We start from the raw sequence: 24,178 nt of genomic DNA, 5'->3' as shown, positions 1-24,178 counted from the left end.
GACCATTGAAGGTATTATTCAAATAAATAGAGTAACCATTATTCTCCTTAAATGAATAACCGTATTGCGATAGACATAATCCAATCATGTCTATGCTCAACACAAACACCAAATGACAATTATTCAGGTTTAATACTAATCATGATGGTAGAGGGAGCGTGCGATGTTTGATCACATCAAACTTGGAAACACTTCCAACACATATCGTCAGCTCACCTTTAGCTAGTCTTCGTTTATTCCGTAGCTCTTTTATTTCGAGTTACTAACACTTAGCAACCGAACCGGTATCTAATACCCTGGTGCTACTAGGAGTACTAGTAAAGTACACATTAACATAATGTATATCCAATATACTTCTATCGACCTTGCCAGCCTTCTCATCTACCAAGTATCTAGGGTAATTCCGCTCTAGTGACTATTCCCCTTATCACAGAAGTACTTAGTCTCGGGTTTGGGTTCAACCTTGGGTTTCTTCACTGGAGCAGCAGCTGATTTGCCGTTTCATGAAGTATCCCTTCTTGCCCTTGCCCTTCTTGAAACTAGTGGTTTCACCAACCATCAACAATTGATGCTCCTTCTTGATTTCTACTTTCACGGTGTCAAACATCGTGAATAACTCAAGGATCATCATATCTATCCCTGATATGTTATAGTTCATCACGAAGCTCTAGCAGCTTGGTGGCAATGACTTTAGAGAAACATCACTATCTCATCTGGAAGATCAACTCCCACTCGATTCAAGTGATTGTTGCACTCAGACAATCTGAGCACAAGCTCAATGATTGAGCTTTTCTTCCTTCGTTTGCAGGCTAAGAAAATCGTCGGAGGTCTTATACCTCTTGACGTGGGCACGAGCCTGAAATCCCAATTTCAGCCCTCGAAACATCTCATATGTTCCGCGACGTTTCAAAAACGTCTTTGGTGCCTCAACTCTAAACCGTTTAACTGAACTATCACGTAGTTATCAAAACGTGTATGTCCGATGTTCGCAACATCCACAGACGATGTTTGGGGTTCAGCACACTGAGCGGTGCATTAAGGACATAAGCTTTCTACTGTCCGCATAATCGCTACTGTCAACTTTCAACTATATTTTCTCTAGGAACATATCTAAACAGTGGAACTAAAGCGCGAGCTAACGACATATTTTGCAAAGATCTTTTGACTATGTTCAGGATAATTAAGTTCATTTCATGAACTCCCACTCAGATAGACATCCCTATAGTCATCTAAGTGATTACATGATCCGAGTCAACTAGGCCGTGTCCGATCATCACGTGAGACGGACTAGTCATCATCGGTGAACATCTTCATGTTGATCGTATCTACTATACGACTCATGCTCGACCTTTCGGTCTCTTGAGTTCCGAGGCCATGTCTGTACATGCTAGGCTCGTCAAGTTAACCTAAGTGTTTCACGTGTGTAAATCTGGCTTACACCCGTTGTATGTGAACATAAGAATCTATCACACCCGATCATCATGTGGTGCTTTGAAACGACGAACTTTCGCAACGGTGCACAGTTAGGGGGAACACTTTCTTGAAATTTTAATGAGGGATCATCTTATTTACTACCGTCGTTCTAAGAAAATAAGATGCATAAACATGATAAACATCACATGCAATCAAATAGTGACATGATATGGCCAATATCATTTTGCTCCTTTTGATCTCCATCTTCGGGGCTCCATGATCATCATCGTCACCGGCATGACACCATGATCTACATCATCATGATCTCCATCATCGTGTCTCCATGAAGTTGTCTCGCCAACTTATTACTTCTACTACTATGGCTACCGGTTAGCAATAAAGTAAAGTAATTACATGGCGTTGTTCAATGACACGTAGGTCATACAATAAATAAAGACAACTCCTATGGCTCTTGCCGGTTGTCATACTCATCGACATGCAAGTCGTGATTCCTATTACAAGAACATGATCAATCTCATACATCACATATCATTCATCACATTCTTCTTGGCCATATCACATCACATAGCATACCCTGCAAAAACAAGCTAGACGTCCTCTAATTGTTGTTTGCATGTTTTACGTGGCTGCTATGGGTTTCTAGCAAGAACATTTCTTACCTACGCAAAACCACAACATGATATGCCAATTGCTATTTACCCTTCATAAGGACCCTTTTCATCGAATCCGTTCCGACTAAAGTGGGAGAGACTGGCACCCGCTAGCCACCTTATGCACCAAGTGCATGTCAGTCGGTGGAACCTGTCTCACGTAAGTGTACGTGTAAGGTCGGTCCGGGCCGCTTCATCCCACAATACCGTCGAAACAAGATTGGACTAGTAACGGTAAGCATATTGAACAAAATCAATGCCCACAACTACTTTGTGTTCTACTCGTGCAAAGAATCTACGCAATAGACCTAGCTCATGATGCCACTGTTGGGGAACGTAGCATAAATTCAAAATTTTCCTACGAATCACCAAGATCTATCTATGGAGAAACCAGCAATGAGGGGAATGAGAGTGCATCTACATACCCTTGTAGATCGCTAAGCGGAAGCGTTCAAGAGAACGGGGTTGAAGGAGTCGTACTCGTCGTGATCCAAATCACCGGAGATCCTAGTGCCGAACGGACGGCACCTCCGCGTTCAACACACGTACAGCCCGGTGACGTCTCCCATGCCTTGATCCAGCAAGGAGAGAGGGAGAGGTTGAGGAAGACTCCGTCCAGCAGCAGCACAACGGCGTGGTGGTGGTGGAGGAGCGTGGCAATCTTGCAGGGCTTCGTCAAGCACCACGGGAGAGGAGGAGTAAGAGAGGTAGGGCTGCGCCAATAGAGGGAGAAACTCATGTGTTGGCAGCCCTCAAGACCTCAACTATTTATTCAGATTATACAAATATATTTCTACCATCCATATTACACTTGTATCACCGTCTCTTCACCGAACTAGTGCACCTATACAATTTACCATTGTATTGGGTGTGTTGGGGACACAAGAGACTCTTTGTTATTTGGTTGCAGGGTTGTTTGAGAGAGACCATCTCCATCCTATGCCTCCCACAGATTGATAAACCTTAGTGTAGGAGATATGCCCTAGAGGCAATAATAAATGCTATTATTTATCTCCATGTTCATAATTATGTTTATGTTCCATGCTATAACTGCTGTGGTTCCCGAGCCCGTATATCCATAAAGGCTCTGGGGAAAACCCATGTGCACGTGTGGAATAATAAACGGTAAAATGTATTCCTACTCATGCCTCTAAGACTAGGTCAAGTGTTGCATGATGATTATGTTTTCCCAATCATGGGCATGTCTATGCCAGCAACTTTGAGGGCACAATGTTAAGAGAACATTTGTGTTGAATCGACCCAGTTTGATGTTATGCTATGAGATTCATTCGTCACAAGTTAATGGTAAATAACACAAAGATGGTTAACATTTGCATGATTCCTTAGACCATGAGAGTATCGAGTTTCTTCATGCTTGCTTCATGAACTTTGGGGTTTGTTAAACGTCATCCGTAAATGGGTGGCTATTACGGCGGCTTATGGGTTCATGAAAAAGTATGTCAAGTAACTTAATAGCTCAAGATTGGGATTTGCTCCTCCGACGATGGAGAGATATCTCTGGGCCCTCTCGGTGTTATGGTATCCATCATTGTCTGGCCAGACACTTTGTGATTTGATCACGGGAATGTCGGAACACGGTAACGAGAAAAGAGAACAATACCGATAACGAGGTAACTGGCATAGTGGACAAGTTTTTGATCCATGGGAATGCCAACATGTCTCACCTCAGGTATTTGTAACATATCGCGAAGCAACAGGAATAGCACATGACAACTGGAGGTTCACTCGAATATTCATTCATGTGGGTATAGGGGTCAATATGGGTGTCCACGGCCCCGATGTTGATCATTGATCGGAAAGGGTTCTGGTCATGTCTATACTTCACCGAACCTATAGGGTCACACGCTTAAGGGTCATCTATCTGCTGAATACTAGACAAGGAGTCTGAGAGAAAATCACCGAATAAGTTTTGGACAGCAGAAAAAGTTCCTTAGAGAGAGGTCATCGGATGAGTTTCGGTGAAACTAAAAAGTTGTTTGAGGAGATACCATTAAGTCAAATTGGTTTCGCCACATGCCTGATAATTCTTGGAGGGTGCCAGAATCATTCTGAAACTTTCTAGAATTTTCCGGGATAATGACCGGATATGCTCCGGAGCTGCCAGAACCACTTCAGATGCTTTTCACAAATGAAAATCACTAAACCGGAATTGTTTCGGAACACATCGAAAATCATTTTGGTGGGCACTGGAAATGTTCTAAGCCCACATAAATATTTTCAGTTCGAACGGACGGTGAAAAATGTCGTCATGAATAGTGAAAGTGCCTTTTGGGATATTTATGGAAAACCATCTTTTGGGATATTTTCCAAAAGGCTTCTAGAAGGCTTGGGGGCTAAGAAACACCCCTTGGGGCCCCCAATAGGGTTGGACGACCACATGAGGGGCTCCTCCATGGGGCCCCACTTGCTCCATTACTTCCCCTTTATGCCCTTGTGGAGGAGTCCATTCAAGGGCATTTTGGGTTTTTTGGAATGGCCACTATACCCCTTGGTTTCCCTACAAATAGGAGGTGAGGGGGCTTCCCAAACCTCATCCCTTGCTCTCATACAAGTTCCATGCAATGATTTGGCTTCTCTCTCCCTCCCTGTGAAATAGTTTCGTAGAGTCGGAAGGCTGTTTGGGTTCCAATGGGAACTAGTTCTAGACGGTGAAGCCCTGCTGGATAGATGACACCGTATGTGTGCAACTCTGTAGAGAGATCATAGTTTCGGTCTTAGTTTGAGAGTGCCTCCCGAAGGGCTGTCCAAGTGACCGTCTGAGATTCTGAGGTCCTCCCGAAGGGCTGTCTGAGGATCCGTCCGGTAAGACTATCTGAGGGACTGTCCCAAGGCCTCCCGAAGGGCTACCCGGAGATTCGTCCGGGGAGCAGACGAGAGCATACATCCTTGCGGTTGGGAGGTTGTAAATCCTAGATGCAGGGATCTGCACCACTGATCGTCATCGACTCTACTTCTGCTGCGCTACGAGTCGGTAACGAAAAGATCAAACCTTATATGCAGTCTCCATAGTGGTCCTGGGCTGGTGCGTAGGTCGGAATTTTTTTGTTTTCTGCTGCGTTACCCTACAGTGGCATCAAGAGCCGTGCTATGCATAGATGCAGGTTGTGATCTAGAATACATAGAGATGTATGGGTGTTGCACAATATAATTTGTAGTAGATGAGTTCTATTACTGAAAATTATTTGTGCGGGTAGCAGATGAAATCTGTTACCTGATGTTCCTGTTGCTTCCCTTGAATTTGCATAATCCTGATCTTGACAGCATGGTGGAATCTCACAAAGTTCTGGCAATCCGTGATCCTTTCATGCTGCTCCTAAGTATGCTGATTGACAGATCAACGAAGTGCTAATAGTTCTCTGGGTTCCACTATAGTTAAAGAAAGATGGGTGTTTTGCAGACAAAAGGGCAATGCAGATATGATCTGCACGGGGGTCATGCGTATGACGAAGTTCAGTATGGGGCTCAAGATTTTATTATCTCGTGTTTCATACACCCTGCAAAGCTAATCTAGCGACTTGAATAAATCATACTTGATGATGGACGTAGGTAGCTTCGGTTTGTTTTGAATCCTTAGAAGCCACGTAAAACCTTTTTTGTATGAACCGATTAGAGGCGTCTAACTTGGTTTTGCAGGATGGTTTGCATGTGATGTGGTATAGCAGTGCTCATAATAATTTGATTATGTATGAGATGACTATATAATGTAAAATTAACATGACCTGTGTGTCATGATTCGGCATGATGGCTGGAGCCATACGATTGTCACTTTAATGATCTGTGTGTCAACCTTAAGTAATGCACTTATTTTATTAGCTATAGAGATAGCAATATTATCTGGTGCATCGACAAGGTGGTGGCAATCTTTGCGAAGGTGAATACCGACGCAAATGCCGAAGACGAAGAAATGAAATACTTCTCCTTCAGAAAGGGCTATACCATATCATGCTATTATGAATTGTCTAAGATGTTTATCCCTTATGATGCGCCCTTCTTGATTGCATGGTAGTCACTTTTTATTAGGGTGATCTCTCACTTAGAATATCAAAGTAGTTAGTGTTCACCCAAGTGTAGCACCGTCTGAAATTCGTATCTTTTCGGGGTGCGCCATGTACACATGAGCACGAATGAATCGAGAGGAATGAGGTGTGTCAGGCCAGACCTCGCAGCAAGATCACTTGGTTGTGTTTGACGTTCAGGCAAGAGAGTCCTGAGCTCGGAACATGCCCATCGAAATATGAACAAGAACCACATAGAGATGTGATCGGCAAGTTGGCCTATCGATTGAAATTCACATCATCAGTGATGAACCCGTCAATGGCATCGAATTGAAATGCAGATCTTGAATCACTCACAATCAATTATGAGAGATATTGAATTGAGTGGGAGCGCACTGTTGAATTAACATGTTTAATTATCAATGCAATTAATTTTGAACATCGTCTAGGTGTGATAAGCATAATAGTTGTAGAATAATGGCTCGCGTTTCCACCTTCCCTATTAAAATTAAATAGCTGTTAAATATCTTGTTAAAACTCTACTGTTGGTAACGTAATGTGAGGAATGTCCTCAAGAGTGCCGAGAAGGACTTTGTCCTATCGCATGCTTTCGGTATCCCCCCGCAAATGCTATGGATGATCTGACTCTCATCCTTCAATCCAAAAGCTAGAATTCTATTACGCTCTGATGACCCACAAGTATAGGGGATCTATCTTTTCGATAAGTAAGAGTGTCGAACCCAACGAGGAGCAGAAGGAAATGATAAGCAGTTTTCAGCAAGGTATTCTCTGCAAGTACTGAAATAAGTGGTAACAGATAGTTTTGTGATAAGATAAAGTGTAGCGAGCAACAAGTAACAAAAGTAAATAAAGTGCAGCAAGGTGGCCCAATCCTTTTTGTAGCAAAGGACAAGCCTGGACAAACTCTTATAATAGGAAAAGCGCTCCCGAGGACACATGGGAATATCGTCAAGCTAGTTTTCATCACGCTCATATGATTCGCGTTCGGTACTTTGATAATTTGATATGTGGGTGGACCGGTGCTTGGGTGCTGTTCTTACTTGAACAAGCATCCCACTTATGATTAACCTCTATTGCAAGCATCCGCAACTACAACAAAAGTATTAAGGTAAACCTAACCATAGCATGAAACATATGGATCCAAATCAGCCCCTTACGAAGCAACGCATAAACTAGGGTTTAAGCTTCTGTCACTCTAGCAACCCATCATCTACTTATTACTTCCCAATGCCTTCCTCTAGGCCCAAATAATGGTGAAGTGTTATGTAGTCGACGTTCACATAACACCACTAGAGGTTAGACAACATACATCTTATCAAAATATCGAACGAATACCAAATTCACATGACTACTAATAGCAAGACTTCTCCCTTGTCCTCAGGAACAAACGTAACTACTCACAAAGCATATTCATGTTCATAATCAGAGGGGTAATAATGTGCATATAGGATCTGAACATATGATCTTCCACCAAATAAACCAACTAGCATCAACTACAAGGAGTAACTCAACACTACTAGCAAACTACTAGCACCAATCCCGGACTTGGAGACAAGAATTGGATACAAGAGATGAACTAGGGTTTGGAGATGAGATGGTGCTGGTGAAGATGTTGATGGCGATTGCCCTCTCCCGATGAGAGGAGCGTTGGTGTTGATGATGGTGATGATTTCCCCCTCCCGGAGGGAAGTGTCCCCGGCAGAACAGCTCTGCCGGAGCCCTAGATTGGTTCCGCCAAGGTTCCGCCTCGTGGCGGCGGAGTCTCGTCCCGAAAGGTTGCTCTCTATTTTTTTCTCATCGAAAGACTTCATATAGGAGAAGATGGGCGTCGGAGAGCCACCAGGGGGCCCACGAGGTAGGGGGCGCGCCCAGGGGGGGGCGCCCCCCACCCTCGTGAGCAGGGTGTGGGCCCCCTGGCCTTCATCTTTGGCGATGATTTTTCTTTATTTATTTTAAGGTATTCCGTGGAGTTTCAGGACTTTTGGAGTTGCGCAGAATAGTCCTCCAATATTTGCTCCTTTTCCAGCCCAGAATTCCAGCTGCCGGCATTCTCCCTCTTCATGTAAACCTTGTAAAATAAGAGAGAATAGCCATAAGTATTGTGACATAATGTGAAATAACAGCCCATAATGCAATAAATATTGACATAAAAGCATGATGCAAAATGGACGTATCAACTCCCCCAAGCTTAGACCTCGCTTGTCCTCAAGCGAAAAGCCGATAACAATAAATATGTCCTCATGTTTAGAGGTAGAGGCGTCGATAAAAACAAAATACGGACATGAAGGCATCATGATTATTTCATAACAGCAACATAAATAGATTTTGTCATATGATTACTCATGTTCAAGTGATGATCTTTTCACAAAGCCAAAGTATGAGTCAGAAACCTTATTGGGCACCAACAAATTATAACCTCAGTCGTTGAAGCAATTGAAATTTATCATAACATCGGAAAGAGTCTATGTCAGAGCTTAAAAGCAAGTCCACATACTCAACTATCACTTAGTCCTTCATAATTGCTAGCACTCACGCGATACTTGTGGTTACAAAGTTTTAATCGGACACAGAGAAAGATAGGGGCTTATAGTTTTGCCCCACAACCTTTTACCTCAAGGGTAATGTCAACAGTAATAATTCATGCTCCCCCACATCCAATTATATATATATCTATATCTATATCTATATATATATATATCATGTTCTTTCCAACGTGCTAAGCTTGCCAAAGGATAAAATGAAAAAGGATAGGTGAAGATCACCGTGACTCTTGCATAAGGTAGAAGATAATAATAAAAGATAGGCCCTTCGCAGAGGGAAGCAGAGGTTGTCATGCGCGTTTAGGGTTGATGCACAAAATCTTAATGCAAAAGAACGTCACTTTATATTGCCCCTTGTATGTGAACCTTTATTATGCAGTCCGTCGCTTTTATTGCGTCCACAACAAGTTCGTACAAAGCTTATTTCTCTGCACTAATAAGTCATGCATATTTAGAGAGCAATTTTTATTGCTTGCACCGATGACAACTTACTTGAAGGATCTTACTCAATCCATAGGTAGATATGGTGGACTCTCATGGCAAAACTGGTTTAAGGGTATTTGGAAGCACAAGTAGTATTTCTACTTGGTGCTGAGAATTTGGCTAGCATGAGGGGGAAAGGCAAGCTCAACACGTTAGAGGATCCATGACAACATACTTTATCTCAGATGTAAGAAAACATAACTCATTATGTTGTCTTCCTTGTCCAACATCAACTCTTTAGCATGTCATATTTTAATGAGTGCTCCCAATCATAAAAGATGTCAATGATAATATATCTATATGTGAAACCTCTCTTTCCTTATTACTTCCTATTAATTGCAACGATGACCAAAGCTATATTTGCCAACTCCCAACAACTTTTAATCATCATACTCTTTCTATGTGAAGTCATTACTTTCACTAAGATCAATATGAACTCTTTGATTCTTTTTATTCTTTTTCTTCTAATCACCCAAGATCATGGCAAAATACTCAAGCCCTTGACTCAACACTAATCTTTATTATATAGCTCACGGACTCGATTACAGAGAAGGATCATAAAGCAAAACTCAAAACTAGATCATGCCATGACTTTATTCTACTAAATCAAGATACTACTAAATAGATCGAACTAAGAAAAACGGTAAAGATAGGAGTTGTGATGGTGATACGATACCAGGGCACCTCCCCCAAGCTTGGCAGTTGCCAAGGGGAGTGCCCATACCCATGTGATTATATCTCCTTCTTTGTTGTTGGTGGTGGAGGTGTTGTTGATGATGCGAGCTTGTCGTCCACCTTCCATGGCATAGGCTCACCATCATAGAAGGATGATCGAGTCTCCGGAATCCTCAAATCTGCAGCCAAACTCATCCTTTTGAATCTATATTCATACTCACAGTTTTGGTTTTGTAGATCATAGATTTGGGCTTGGAGGTGCTCGATCTTCTCATGTAGCTTGAAGATGGCCTCCTCGGTCTTCTTGGCATCCGGCTCGTAGTTGTTGGTGAACTCCGCGAGCATCTTGTGGGTAGCGTTGATTCCACGCTCCACCATCCCCTGGCACTTGAAAACTTGTTGCTCCATTGCTTCGAGCCTCGACTCCACGCTTCCGATTCCCTTTGGTCCCTCAACATCGCGGATGTGCAGCAACCCATCACGCATCTCAATGGTTTGAGGGTGTCGCAGCACCTCCGCGAGGTAAGGGTTGATCACCTTCTCGAAGAACTTGTCCTTGGAAGCACTTGGGGTCGTCATGATGATCTAGACCTGTCAGAAAAACAGCTCGAAACAAGAACAGGGGATATTTGCGTGATACGAGAGTCAAAACCTTCGGGAGTATATATAATGAATTTTTACCGACCAAAATACGTATCGTGCAAGGAAACGGAGTCCGGAGGGCACACGAGGTGCTCACGAGGTAGGGGGCGCGCCCAGGGGGTAGGGCGCGCCCTCCACCCTCGTGGAGGCCTCGTGTCCTCCCCGGACTGCTACTTATTTTTCTATTTTTCTAAATATTCCAAAACGGAGAAATATTGCCTTAAAAATTGTTTTGGAGTCGGTTTACTTACCGTACCACATACCTATTCCTTTTCGGAGTCTGAACGGCTGGAAAGTGTCCTTTATGTATTCCTCCGGGGTTACGGTTTCAATAATATTAGTTTCAACATTTATGGGATTACCTGAAATATAGTGTTTAATCCTTTGACCGTTTACCACCTTCGGATTTGTGCCTGCGAAGTTGTTGATTTTTATGGCACCGGAACGATAGACCTCCTCGATAACGTAGGGACCTTCCCATTTGGAGAGAAGTTTTCCTGCAAAAAATCTTAAACGAGAGTTGTATAGCAATACATAATCACCTACATTAAACTCACGCTTTTGTATCCTTTTGTCATGCCATCTTTTGACTTTTTCTTTAAACAACTTGGCATTTTCATAAGCTTGGGTTCTCCATTCATCAAGTGAGCTAATATCAAATAACCTCTTCTCACCGGCAAGTTTGAAATCATAGTTGAGCTCTTTAATAGCCCAGTATGCCTTATGTTCTAGTTCGAGAGGTAAGTGACAAGCTTTTCCATAAACCATTTTATACGGAGACATACCCATAGGATTCTTGTATGCAGTTCTATAGGCCCATAATGCGTCATCCAGTTTCTTGGACCAATTCTTTCTAGACCTATTCACAGTCTTTTGCAAAATTAATTTGAGCTCTCTGTTGCTCAACTCTACTTGACCACTAGACTGCGGGTGATATGGAGATGCAATTCTATGATTAACGTCGTATTTAGCAAGCATCTTACGGAAAGCACCATGAATAAAGTGTGAACCACCATCAGTCATAAGATATCTAGGGACTCCAAACCTCGGAAAAATAACGTCCTTAAGCATTTTAATAGAGGTGTTATGATCAGCACTACTAGTTGGAATAGCTTCTACCCACTTAGTAACGTAATCAACAAGCAACTAAAATATGAGTATATCCATTAGAGGCAGGAAAAGGTCCCATATAATCAAAGCCCCAAACATCAAATGGTTCAATAACAAGTGAATAATTCATAGGCATTTCTTGACGTCTACTAATATTACCAATTCTTTGACATTCATCGCAAGACAAAACAAACTTACGGGCATCCTTGAAGAGAGTAGGCCAATAAAAACCGGATTGCAATACCTTATGTGCAGTTCTATCTCCAGCGTGGTGTCCTCCATAAGCTTCGGAGTGACACTTGCGTAGGATCTGTTCCTGTTCATGCTCAGGTACACAACGTCTAATAACACCATCTACTCCTTCTTTATAAAGATGTGGGTCATCCCAAAAGTAATGTCGCAAGTCATAGAAAAACTTTCTCTTTTGTTGGTATGTGAAGCTAGGTGGTATAAATTTAGCAACAATATAATTAGCATAATCAGCATACCATGGAGTGCTACGAGAAGTGCTTATGACATTTAATTGTTCATCAGGAAAGCTATCATCAATAGGTAGTGGGTCATCAAGAACATTCTCTAACCTAGACAAGTTGTCTGCAACGGGGTTCTCAGCTCCCTTTCTATCAACAATATGTAAATCAAATTCTTGCAGCAGGAGAACCCATCTAATGAGTCTAGGTTTTGCATCTTTCTTTTCCATAAGATATTTAATAGCAGCATGATCAGTGTGAATAGTAACTTTGGAATCAACAATATAAGGTCTAAACTTATCACAAGCAAACACGACTGCTAAAAGTTCCTTTTCGGTAGTAGCATAATTTCTTTGAGCACTATCTAGAGTCTTACTGGCATAATGGATAACATTTAATTTCTTATCAACTCTTTGCCCTAGAACAGCACCTACAACATAATCACTAGCATCACACATAATTTCAAAGGGTAAATACCAATCAGGTGGCTGAACAACAGGTGCAGAGACTAATGCTTTCTTAAGTATTTCAAATGCTTCTACACAATCATCATCAAAGACAAATGGTACATCTTTTTGTAATAAATTAGTCAGAGGCCGAGAGATTTTTGAGAAGTCCTTAATGAACCTCCTATAAAATCCGGCGTGACCAAGGAAACTTCTTATACCTTTGATGTCCTTGGGACATGGCATCTTTTCAATAGCATCAACCTTGGCTTTATCAACTTCAATACCTCTTTCAGAAACTTTGTGCCCCAAGACAATACCTTCATTAACCATAAAGTGGCACTTTTCCCAATTCAAGACAAGATTAGTTTCTTCACATCTCTGCAAAACTCGAGCAAGATTGCTCAAGCAATCATCAAAAGAGGAACCATAGACGGAAAAGTCGTCCATGAAAACCTCACAAATTTTCTCGCAAAAGTCAGAGAATATAGCCATCATGCATCTTTGAAAGGTAGCAGGTGCATTACATAAACCAAAAGGCATACGTCTATAAGCAAAAGTACCAAAAGGGCATGTAAAAGTAGTCTTTGATTGATCTTTAGCCGACACAGGTATTTGAGAAAAACCGGAATAACCATCTAGAAAGCAATAGTGTGTATGTTTGCATAATCTTTCTAGCATTTGATCAATAAAAGGTAAGGGGTAATGATCTTTCTTAGTAGCCTTATTTAATTTGCGGAAATCAATTACCATCCTATAACCTGTGATGATTCTTTGCGGAATCAATTCATCTTTATCATTAGGGACAACAGTAATACCTCCCTTCTTAGGGACACAATGGACAGGACTTACCCACTGACTATCAGCAACGGGATAAATTATACCTGCCTCCAGAAGCTTGAGTATTTCTTTCTTACCACTTCTTTCATTTTAGGATTCAAACGTCGTTGAGGATCACAAACTGGTTTGGCATCAGCTTCCAAATTTATTTTATGTTGACATAGAGTGGGACTGATGCCCTTAAGATCATCCAGAGTATATCCAATAGCAGCATGATGCTTCTTTAGAGTTTTCAATAATCTTTCTTCCTCATGCTCTGAAAGGTTAGCACTAATAATAACAGGATATATTTTCTTTTCATCAAGATAAGCATATTTAAGATTATCAGGCAACGGTTTAAGCTCAAATACGGGATCACCCTTGGGTGGAGGAGGATCCCCTAGAATTTCAACAGGCAAATTGTGTTGCAGAATAGGTTCCTGTTTAAAGAATACTTCATCTATTTCCCTTCTTTCATTCATGAACATATCATTTTCATGGTCTAGCAAATAGTGTTCTAAAGGATCACTAGGAGGTACGACAATAGAAGCAAGACCAATAATTTCATCCTTACTAGGGAATTCTTCCTCATGATGTTGTTTACTAAATTTAGAGAAATTAAACCCATGAACCATATCATCCAAGCCAACAGTAACAACATTCTTTTTGCAGTCTATCTTAACATTAATAGTATTCAAGAAGGGTCTACCAAATATAATGGGACAAAAGCTATCTTGTGGAGAACCAAGAACAAGAAAATCAGCGGGATATTTGGTTTTCCCACACAAGACTTCAACATCTCTAACAATTCCCATTGCAGATATAGTATCTCTATTGGCAAGTTTAATTGTAACATCAATATCTTCTAACTCAGCAGGTGCAATATCATGCATAATTTCTTTGTATAAGTCAATGGGTATTACACTAGCACTAGCACCCATATCACATAAGCCATGATAACAATGATCTCCTATTTTAACAGAAATAACAGGCACGCCTACCACAGGTCTATGTTTATCTCTATCGCAAGGTTTAGCAATTCTAGCAGTTTCACCACAGAATTGAATAACATGCCCATCAATATTATTAGACAAGAGATCTTTAACAATAGCAACATTGGGTTCTACTTTGACTTGCTCAGGAGGGGTATAAGTTCTAATATTGCTTTTACGAACAACAGTTGAAGCTTTAGCATGATCCTTCATTCTAACAGGGAAAGGTGGTTTCTCAACATAAGAAGTGGGAACAATAGGATCATTATACGTGACAGTCTTTTCTTCAACTTTAATAGGTGCAGCTACTTTTACTTCTATGGGAGGATGATATTTAAACCACTTCTCCTTGGGAGATCAACATAAGTAGCAAACGATTCACAGAAAGAAGCTACTATCTCAGAGTCAAGTCCATATTTAGTGCTAAACTTACGGAAAATATCGGTATCCATAAAAGATTTAACACAATCAAACTTAGGTGTCATACCTGACTCCTTACCTTCGTCGAGGTCCCAATCTTCAGAGTTGCGTTTAATTCTATCCAATAAATTCCATCTAAATTCAATAGGCTTCATCATAAAAGAGCCAGCACAACAATTATCGAGCATGGTGCGATTGTTACCAGAAAGCCGAGCATAAAAACTTTGCATAATTACTTCTTTTGCGAGCTCATGATTGGGGCATGAATATAACATTGATTTAAGCCTCCCCCAAGCTTGAGCGATGCTTTCTCCTTCGCGAGGCCAAAAATTATATATATAATTGTGATCACGATGAACAAGATGCATAGGGTAATACTTTTGATGAAATTCCAATTTCAATCTTTTATAGTTCCATGATCTCATATCATCACATAGCCTATACCATGTCAATGCGTCTCCCTCCAAAGATAAAGGGAAAGCCTTCTTCTTAACAACATCATCGGGTATACCTGCAAGCTTAAATAGTCCACAAATATCATCCACATAGCGTAGATGTTCGTCAGGATGCTTTGTTCCATCTCCTGCAAAAGTGTTAGCTAGCAGTTTTTCCATCATACCCGAAGGAATCTCAAAAGGAGTTTCATTTTCAGTAGGTTCAATAGGTTAGTAGGTTGAGGAGCAACTCTTGGCTCAACTGGACGGGGTGAAGATACCCCGAACAAGCCCCTCAGACAATTACTTTCCATAGTAACAAGTGACAGAAAATTTCAGCACACTAAATAAATTTTCCTTACCAAATTCCACCTACCAAAGGCGCTTCACTCCCCGGCAACGGCGCCAGAAAAGAGTCTTGATGACCCACAAGTATAGGGGATCTATCGTAGTCCTTTCGATAAGTAAGAGTGTCGAACCCAACGAGGAGCAGAAGGAAATGATAAGCGGTTTTCAGCAAGGTATTCTCTGCAAGTACTGAAATAAGTGGTAACAGATAGTTTTGTGATAAGATAAATTGTAACGAGCAACAAGTAACAAAAGTAAATAAAGTGCAGCAAGGTGGCCCAATCCTTTTTGTAGCAAAGGACAAGCCTGGACAAACTCTTATAATAGGAAAAGCGCTCCCGAGGACACATGGGAATATCGTCAAGCTAGTTTTCATCACGCTCATATGATTCGCGTTCGGTACTTTGATAATTTGATATGTGGGTGGACCGGTGCTTGGGTGTTGTTCTTACTTGAACAAGCATCCCACTTATGATTAACCTCTATTGCAAGCATCCGCAACTACAACAAAAGTATTAAGGTAAACCTAACCATAGCATGAAACATATGGATCCAAATCAGCCCCTTACGAAGCAACGCATAAACTAGGGTTTAAGCTTCTGTCACTCTAGCAACCCATCATCTACTTATTACTTCCCAATGCCTTCCTCTAGGCCCAAATAATGGTGAAGTGTTATGTAGTCGACGTTCACATAACACCACTAGAGGTTAGACAACATACATCTTATCAAAATATCGAACGAATACCAAATTCACATGACTACTAATAGCAAGACTTCTCCCTTGTCCTCAGGAACAAACGTAACTACTCACAAAGCATATTCATGTTCATAATCAGAGGGGTAATAATGTGCATATAGGATCTGAACATATGATCTTCCACCAAATAAACCAACTAGCATCAACTACAAGGAGTAATCAACACTACTAGCAACCTACTAGCACCAATCCCGGACTTGGAGACAAGAATTGGATACAAGAGATGAACTAGGGTTTGGAGATGAGATGGTGCTGGTGAAGATGTTGATGGAGATTGCCCTCTCCCGATGAGAGGAGCATTGGTGATGACGATGGTGATGGTTTCCCCCTCCCGGAGACAAGTGTCCCCGGCAGAACAGCTCTGCCGGAGCCCTAGATTGGTTCCGCCAAGGTTCCACCTCGTGGCGGCGGAGTCTCGTCCCGAAAGGTTCTCCTCTATTTTTTTCTCATCGAAAGACTTCATATAGGAGAAGATGGGCGTCGGAGAGCCACCAGGGGGCCCATGAGGTGGGGGGCGTGCCCAGGGGGGAGGGCGCGCCCCCACCCTCGTGAGCAAGGTGTGGGCCCCCTGGCCTTCATCTTTGGTGATGATTTTTCTTTATTTATTTTAAGGTATTCCGTAGAGTTTCAGGACTTTTGGAGTTGCGCAGAATAGTCCTCCAATATTTGCTCCTTTTCCAGCCCAGAATTCCAGCTGCCGGCATTCTCCCTCTTCATGTAAACCTTGTAAAATAAGAGAGAATAGCCATAAGTATTGTGACATAACGTGAAATAACAACCCATAATGCAATAAATATTGACATAAAAGCATGATGCAAAATGGACGTATCACGCTCAAGTGCAAAATCTTTGCTTCCATGAGTTCCGAACTTCAAAAGTTTGGGATAGTTATGTGATATTCATGGAACTGAAATTGCTTTCAGATACAAACAAATCAATGTTTGTTTGCAAAGGATTAATAAAGTGTTTACTGGGCATTTGACTGTTAGGAGAGGGATCCAGAAGAACGCCTGTCATGTGATGATGGTGAATAAAACAACCACTTGAAGAGAAAGGGAATGTCCAAAAGGGTGTTAGTGAAACTTTCATGCCTAGGAAGTCCCGGGCTAACGCCACTCTTAAGTTGGGTGCTTCTTCTGAGAGTAGGAGAAATACTAAAAGTTAAACTATTAGAAGTATAAAGGCAGAAAGAAACAAGACTGGAATATCCAGCTCATGTATGAATGTCATACAAGTTTTTGATGTATAGAAGGATGGTCAAAGATATAGTTCTTGGGAATTATGGTTAAACATGTTAATCACTAACTCTTGGGTATTGTGAGTTAATCACAAATATACCCGCTCGATTGCATTCTATTGCGAATTGATGTAAGAGCTACTATGGCCTAAAAAGACTAGCCAAGAATGAGGTTTTAATACATGTTGGGAACATAGTAAAAGTTACTATATCTTCCATCAGTGTATTGCCTATGTATTTTCTTTCATAATTCTTTTTAGAGATTTACACACTCTAGCCCTTTGCGTAAGGTATCTTGCAAGAAGGTTGTTCATAAGAGAAGTTTTGATGTTCAGTATTATGAATAACATGAAGGGCCATGCTTCCATCCAACATGGGATATATGTTATGAATATTGATGGTAATATGATACATCCATAACACTGACGCTAAATGTCGCAAGACTAAAAGAATACCACACAAGTGTGGCACTACATTTGGTCACATTGGAGAAACCCGCAATGAAAAATTCCACTATGATGGATTTTGAAGTCGTTTGATTTTGAATCATACGACACTTGCAACTTTCCTCCGAAAAGTGGTGACTGAAATGCCGTTCACAGGCCATAAGGAACAAGCAACAAACTTATTGGTGATCATACATTTTGATGTGTGTAGTTCAATAAATGTGTTGCAAGTAGTGGATTTATCCATCTTCAAAAATGACTCAAGTAGATATATGGATATTTGCTTGACGAGACATAAGTCTGGATCTTTTGAAATCATTCAAAAGGTTTTCAAAAATGAAGTAGAAGTTATTGTAACAAGAAAATTATGTTTCTACAATTTGATTGCAGAAAGGAACATTTGAGTTACAAGTTTAGCGAATGTCTGATGAGTTGTGAAAAGAGTTTCATAACTTACACCTCCCGGAACACCACTATGAGTGGAATGTCTGTGAAGATGTAATCAAACCATTTATGACATGGTAAGATCAAACATGACATAAATAAATTTGCCATTATCACTTCTAAAGAGTAATGCTTTAGGGACTGCGGCTTTTACAGTGAAAAGAGCTCCATCGGGTCTGTTGAAATGGTGGCATGGTGTGGTACGCCCAACCATGTTATATCTTTTCTTAACATTTGGAATATGGGGCTTGTGTAAAGGGTTAAAAACCTATTCCAAATCAAACAAGTGCTACTTTGTAGGTTATCCAAATTTATTGGGTATTCCCCCACCACTATACCGAGGAAAAAGTTTTGCCACAAAGAACAGTGTGATTTTGAAGAAAATTGTTCTTTCAAAAAGGTGAGTGGGAGGACAGTGCAACTCGACAAGACAACGGTATCTTCATCATCAGATCAAAGTAAAGGAACCTTGGAAGTAGTTCCAGAGTTTCCTACTACTACTGATATGGAAGTCTCTACAATAAAATGTATGGACTTTAATCGAACTTGCAGCTGAACCACGTAGGCAAGGCTCGTGCAAACCTCTCAGGTGCGCAAACGAGATATTGTTGTTAGACAACAGAATACCTACGATACACCAAGAAGCGTTGATGGGCCCTGACTCCGGAATTGGCTAAATTCCAATATAATCCGAGATAGTTTCCATAAATGATTCAAGATTTAAATCTTGATAAACACTCTGAAAGACTTAGAGTTTAACAGATTGTAATGGGACTATAAACTGATACGGATAAAAATGTTTTATCCATTAAGCTCGACTTGTTGCAATAGCAAGTTCAAGGAGTTGACTACAATGAGATTGTCTCACCGTAGCAATGCTTAAATTCGGTTCGGGTTAAACCAGCAATTAATACATATTTCAAACATGAGATATGAAACATGGATGACAAAAGAATTCCCATGAAATGGAAATACAACCTAGGACTTGTATGTGATACAATCCAAAGTATTTTGTCAGTCTAGAGGATGCTAGTAAGTATGCAAACTTCAGAGTTCCAGCAATGGAAAGAAGAGAGCAAAATGGAGAGGGAATCTTCGTTTTTGATGGAATGGTCAAACGGGTTTGACTTCATCAATGGGTAATGAAGATGCTTGTGATTTCAAGAAAGTAAGTGGGAGCATAATACTATTTCTAAAAACCTTGTGTGCTTGACACATTGTTAATTGGAAATAAATTTCTTGACATGCATTAGGACTTCATTTGAAAATAGTTTTTTAATGAAGTGCTTGGGCTAAATAGCCTTGATATTAGGCATAATGGTCTATGGAGATAGATTTACCTAATGGGACTGAGCCAAAATACATATTGACAAGATGCTAAAACTGTTTAGCACTAAGAACGACAAGGAGTGATTCTTGCCGAAGCCACATGGAAAGAGTTTTTGCAAGAATCGGTGTCCCAAAACACTGATGAGCAAAATACATGATGGAGATTCCACACACTCATGTGTTTGGATTAATCATGTATTACATGGTATGTAAAACAACGAGATATGTCCAATACTCCCAAGCCGTTGCGAGTATAGATACCAAAGTGATCAAAAGTACTGACCATGGGACAATAGTGAAAAAGGGTCATTGAGTACTAAAGTAGCACTGATGACATGTTTTCTCGCAAGTGGAGATCATGAAGAGTTTGTTGTAAAAGGTTACGTCGATACAGTCTTCATCATTTCTCCATGCGATTTTTGATTTAAATTGAGGGTTTTGTGTAGCACACAATATGGTGGCACATTTAGTTGGAAATTGTTCCAAACAAGTTACTGTGGCGAATCCTATAACAGAGGTGAAGTATGTTGCCGCTTTAGAAGTGGCAAACAAGATATTGAATCATATAGTTCATTCATGAACTTAAGTATGGTTCCAAGAAGGCTTTGGTCAATGGGACACTATTGCAGATAGTTGCTCCATAGCTCAGTCTGAGGAATCAGGTTTCGACCAATAATTCACATATATACAAAGCCAAGTCCGCACAAAATATGAATTTTAAATTTATTCCACACTCGCTATTTATAATATTTAGTAATATATTCTAAATTTATGATAACAACGCCTACTTTTATATTTTAGCTCTTCGATATCATACAAAGTTATCCTCTTCATACCCACAATGTAGTTTTATTTCTCGTTTCTAGTTGGAAGCAAACGTTCGGTGTACGTAGAGTCGTATCAGTGGCAGATAGGACTTGAGAGAATATTGATCTTGCCTTTAGCTTCGTGTGGGTTCGACACTCCATGATTATCACTTCCACCTTTGGAAATTGCTACGATGATTCCCTGCACTTGGGGATTATCAGGGCCCCGTTGTGCTCGCGGCTAAGCCCAAAATGAAGCGCGGTCGTGATCACGATGAGCCTTCCAGGGGCAACTGCCCATTTTGCATCTTCCACAACATGCACAACCACAACACAAACGACTACTAGGAGCTCTGGGCGCTCCTTGACGGGCACCTTGGCCGCCACCCCGAGTACAGCGACTGCGGCTATGAACGTGGGGGAGCCCATGGCAAAGGCCGCCGGGACAACCGCGACCCCTGTCAGGATTGGCGCGACCATCCCCGCGAGGACCGCTGGTGGGATCAGCCTCGCGATGGCCCTTGGCATGACCAGCCTCATGAGGCCCGTGATGCGGAGCATCCTACGGACATCACCATGTCAAGAGTTCATTTGGCAAGTGACACGTGCGACATCTACATCTGATACATAAAGGTGAATCTTATCCTTTACACATGTTCACTTGACCCCTTCGAGGATGGCATACTACTTGACACTCCACTCATGTGCATGCATAGGTATTATCGGAGCTTCACGGATTTTGAGGAAGAGTGCAAGCGCCGAGGAACAACTACACCATCCGTGAGGGAAGCATGGAAGCGACGACGGAAGAGGAACTGGAGAAGGTTCCCAGCACCCGGACATCCGGCCCCTGGCCCGGACATCCGGCCCCTGGAGGTGTCAACGACAGCAGCAGCCGAAGAGCTACAGGCCCCGGACATCCGGCGCCTCCCAACAGCCCGGACATCCGGCCAGAAGCCCGGAAATCTGGCGCCCCTATCCAGAGAGCACCGAGGGCGACCTCGCCAGCCCGGACATCCAGCCCGCAAGCCCGGACATCCGACTCCCTGCGAACGGCCAGACATCTGGCACCCAGCCGGACATCCGACACCTGCCTGCGCGCATGGACAGGGCCCGAGACCCATGTATCTTCCTTTCCCACTTACCCCTTCGTGGCTTGGACTATATATAGACTACCCCTCCTCCTAGTTAGGGTTAGAAAATATGATAGCTCATTCTTAGGTGAGCTTTGCTCCTACCTCTACTCTTGAGAGAGAGAGACTACCACTCCCATGGAGTTCAAGACCTCCATGTGAGAAGATCCTGTGGGATATCATCAAGACCCCCTTGCGAGAAGATCCGTATAGGATACCATCAAGGCCTCCTCTTGGAGATGAACTTTACCTTGTATCTTTCCCTTTGTTGTTCATGTACCTTGTAGATGTTGTGTGTTTGATTATCTAGTGGATGTGTGATTGGACTTGTTCTTGAGTGTTTCCCCTTGTGATTTCTCCCCGTTCTTCCCCGTGTATTTCGTGTTCTTCGAGGGATCCCACTCCAAACGTGAAAGATCGGCCTACACCGGGTTAGCCCCATATCAGACCGTCCTCAGGGAAATGCTGGTCTCCCTCCGCTGCGCCAGCACCAAGGAGAAATGACGACAACCAACATGATGATGGGGCTCGGGGCTTCCAGGAGCCTCGTGTGATTGCCTGCATCCTAGGTGGTGCTCAGGCCCCTGCCTCACATCACATCTTTAAGCAATTCTCTCATGCGGTGAATTGATACGTCTCCAACGTATCTATAATTTTTGATGTATTCATGTCATGTTTGTAATATTTTTACATGATTTTGGTATGATTTGGTTAGAACTAACCCGGACTGACGCTGTTTTCAGTAGAACTACCGTGGTGTTGTCTATGTGCAGAAAGAAAAGTTCTCAAAATGCGCTGAAAATCAACGAAGATTTTTTTTGGAAAATATAAAGAATACCGGAACGAAGAGTTACCGGAGGGGAGTCTCCTGGGCCCCACGATGGTGGAGGGCACCCCCCTAGGGCGCGCCCCCTGCCTCGTGGACTCTCCGTGGGCCCCCTCCTACCTCTTGAGCTTGCGTTAGTTTTCCCTTGAAGAGGAAAGGGTGATGTAGCAAAGTAGCGTAAGTATTTCCCTCAGTTTTCAGAACCAAGGTATCAATCCAGTAGGAGACGATGCACAAGTCACCGAATACCTGCACAAACAATCAAGAACTTGAAACCAACGCGATAAAGGGGTTGTCAATCCCTTCACGGTCACTCACAAAAGTGAGATATGATAGATAGATAAATGGTAAAGTAAATATTTTTGGTATATTTTGGTTTATAGATTGGAAAGTAAAGATTGAAAAATAATAGATAGGAAACTAGCAAGATGTAAACAAGATTCAATATAATGGAAAACCCGGGGGCCATAGGTTTCACTAGTGGCTTCTCTCGTGATAGCATATATTACGGTGGGTGAACAAATTACTGCCGAGCAATTGATAGAAAAGCACATAATTATGATGACATCTAAGGCAATGATCATGAACATAGGCCTCACCTCCGTATCAAGTAGACCGACTCCTGCCTACATCTACTACTATTACTCCACACATCGACCGCTATCCAGCATGCATCTAGAGTATTAAGTTCATAAAGAACGGAGTAACGCATTAAGCAAGATGACATGATGTAGAGGAATTAACTCAAGCAATATGATGAAAACCCCATCTTGTTATCCTCGATGGCAACAATACAACACATGCCTTGCTGCCCCTACTGTCACTGGGAAAGGACACCGCAAGATTGAACCCAAAGCTAAGCACTTCTCCCGTTGCAAGAAAGATCAATCTAGTAGGCCAAACTAAACCGATAATTCGAAGAGACTTGCAAAGATATCAAATCATGCATATAAGAATTCAGATAAGAACCAAATAATATTCATAGATAATCTTGTTCATAAATCCACAATTCATCGGATCTCGACAAGCACACTGCAAAAGAGTATTACAACGAATAGATCTCCAAGAACATCGAGGAGAACATGGTATTGAGAATCAAAGATAGAGAAGAAGCCATCTAGCTAATAACTATGGACCCGAAGGTTTGTGGTAAACTACTCACGCTTCATCGGAGAGGTAATGGTGTTGATCTAGAAGCCCTCCGTGATCAAATCCTCCTCCGACAGATCGTCAGAAAAGGCCCTAAGATGGGATCTCACGGGTACCGTCAGGGATATACCTTGCGGTGTAACCCACCGGATGTATGACCCGGCTGGAGCTTGGCGACTCACTAGTGACCCGGCGGGCGGGTCAAATAGATGACAAGGCCCAAGGCCCAGAAGGACGGCTCATGCTATGGTGGGCTGGTTTACGAGGAAAGGCATAAGGAGTTTTCCCTTAAGGGGGCAAGACTAGGATTCTGCTTGTTATAGAATAGTCCTAGTCTTACTAGGACTCCACATTTAAGCCGCCCCTCTAACTTATATAAGGAGGGGCAGGGCACCCCAAGAGGGGGCGAAGAATCTTAAGGCTAGACACAATTAGGAGAGCCGTTTTATGCGACGACTCCCTCATGAGCATAATGAGACCTAGCCACAAACAACATGTAGAGATATTACCAGATGATGTTTCCCGGGGGCCGAAGCTGTCTAAATCCTT

Source organism: Triticum aestivum, chromosome 1B (genome assembly GCF_018294505.1).
Source record: "Triticum aestivum cultivar Chinese Spring chromosome 1B, IWGSC CS RefSeq v2.1, whole genome shotgun sequence".
Taxonomy (NCBI): domain Eukaryota; kingdom Viridiplantae; phylum Streptophyta; class Magnoliopsida; order Poales; family Poaceae; genus Triticum; species Triticum aestivum.
The sequence above is the reverse complement of the archived record's forward strand: the minus strand, read 5'-3'. Positions refer to the sequence as shown.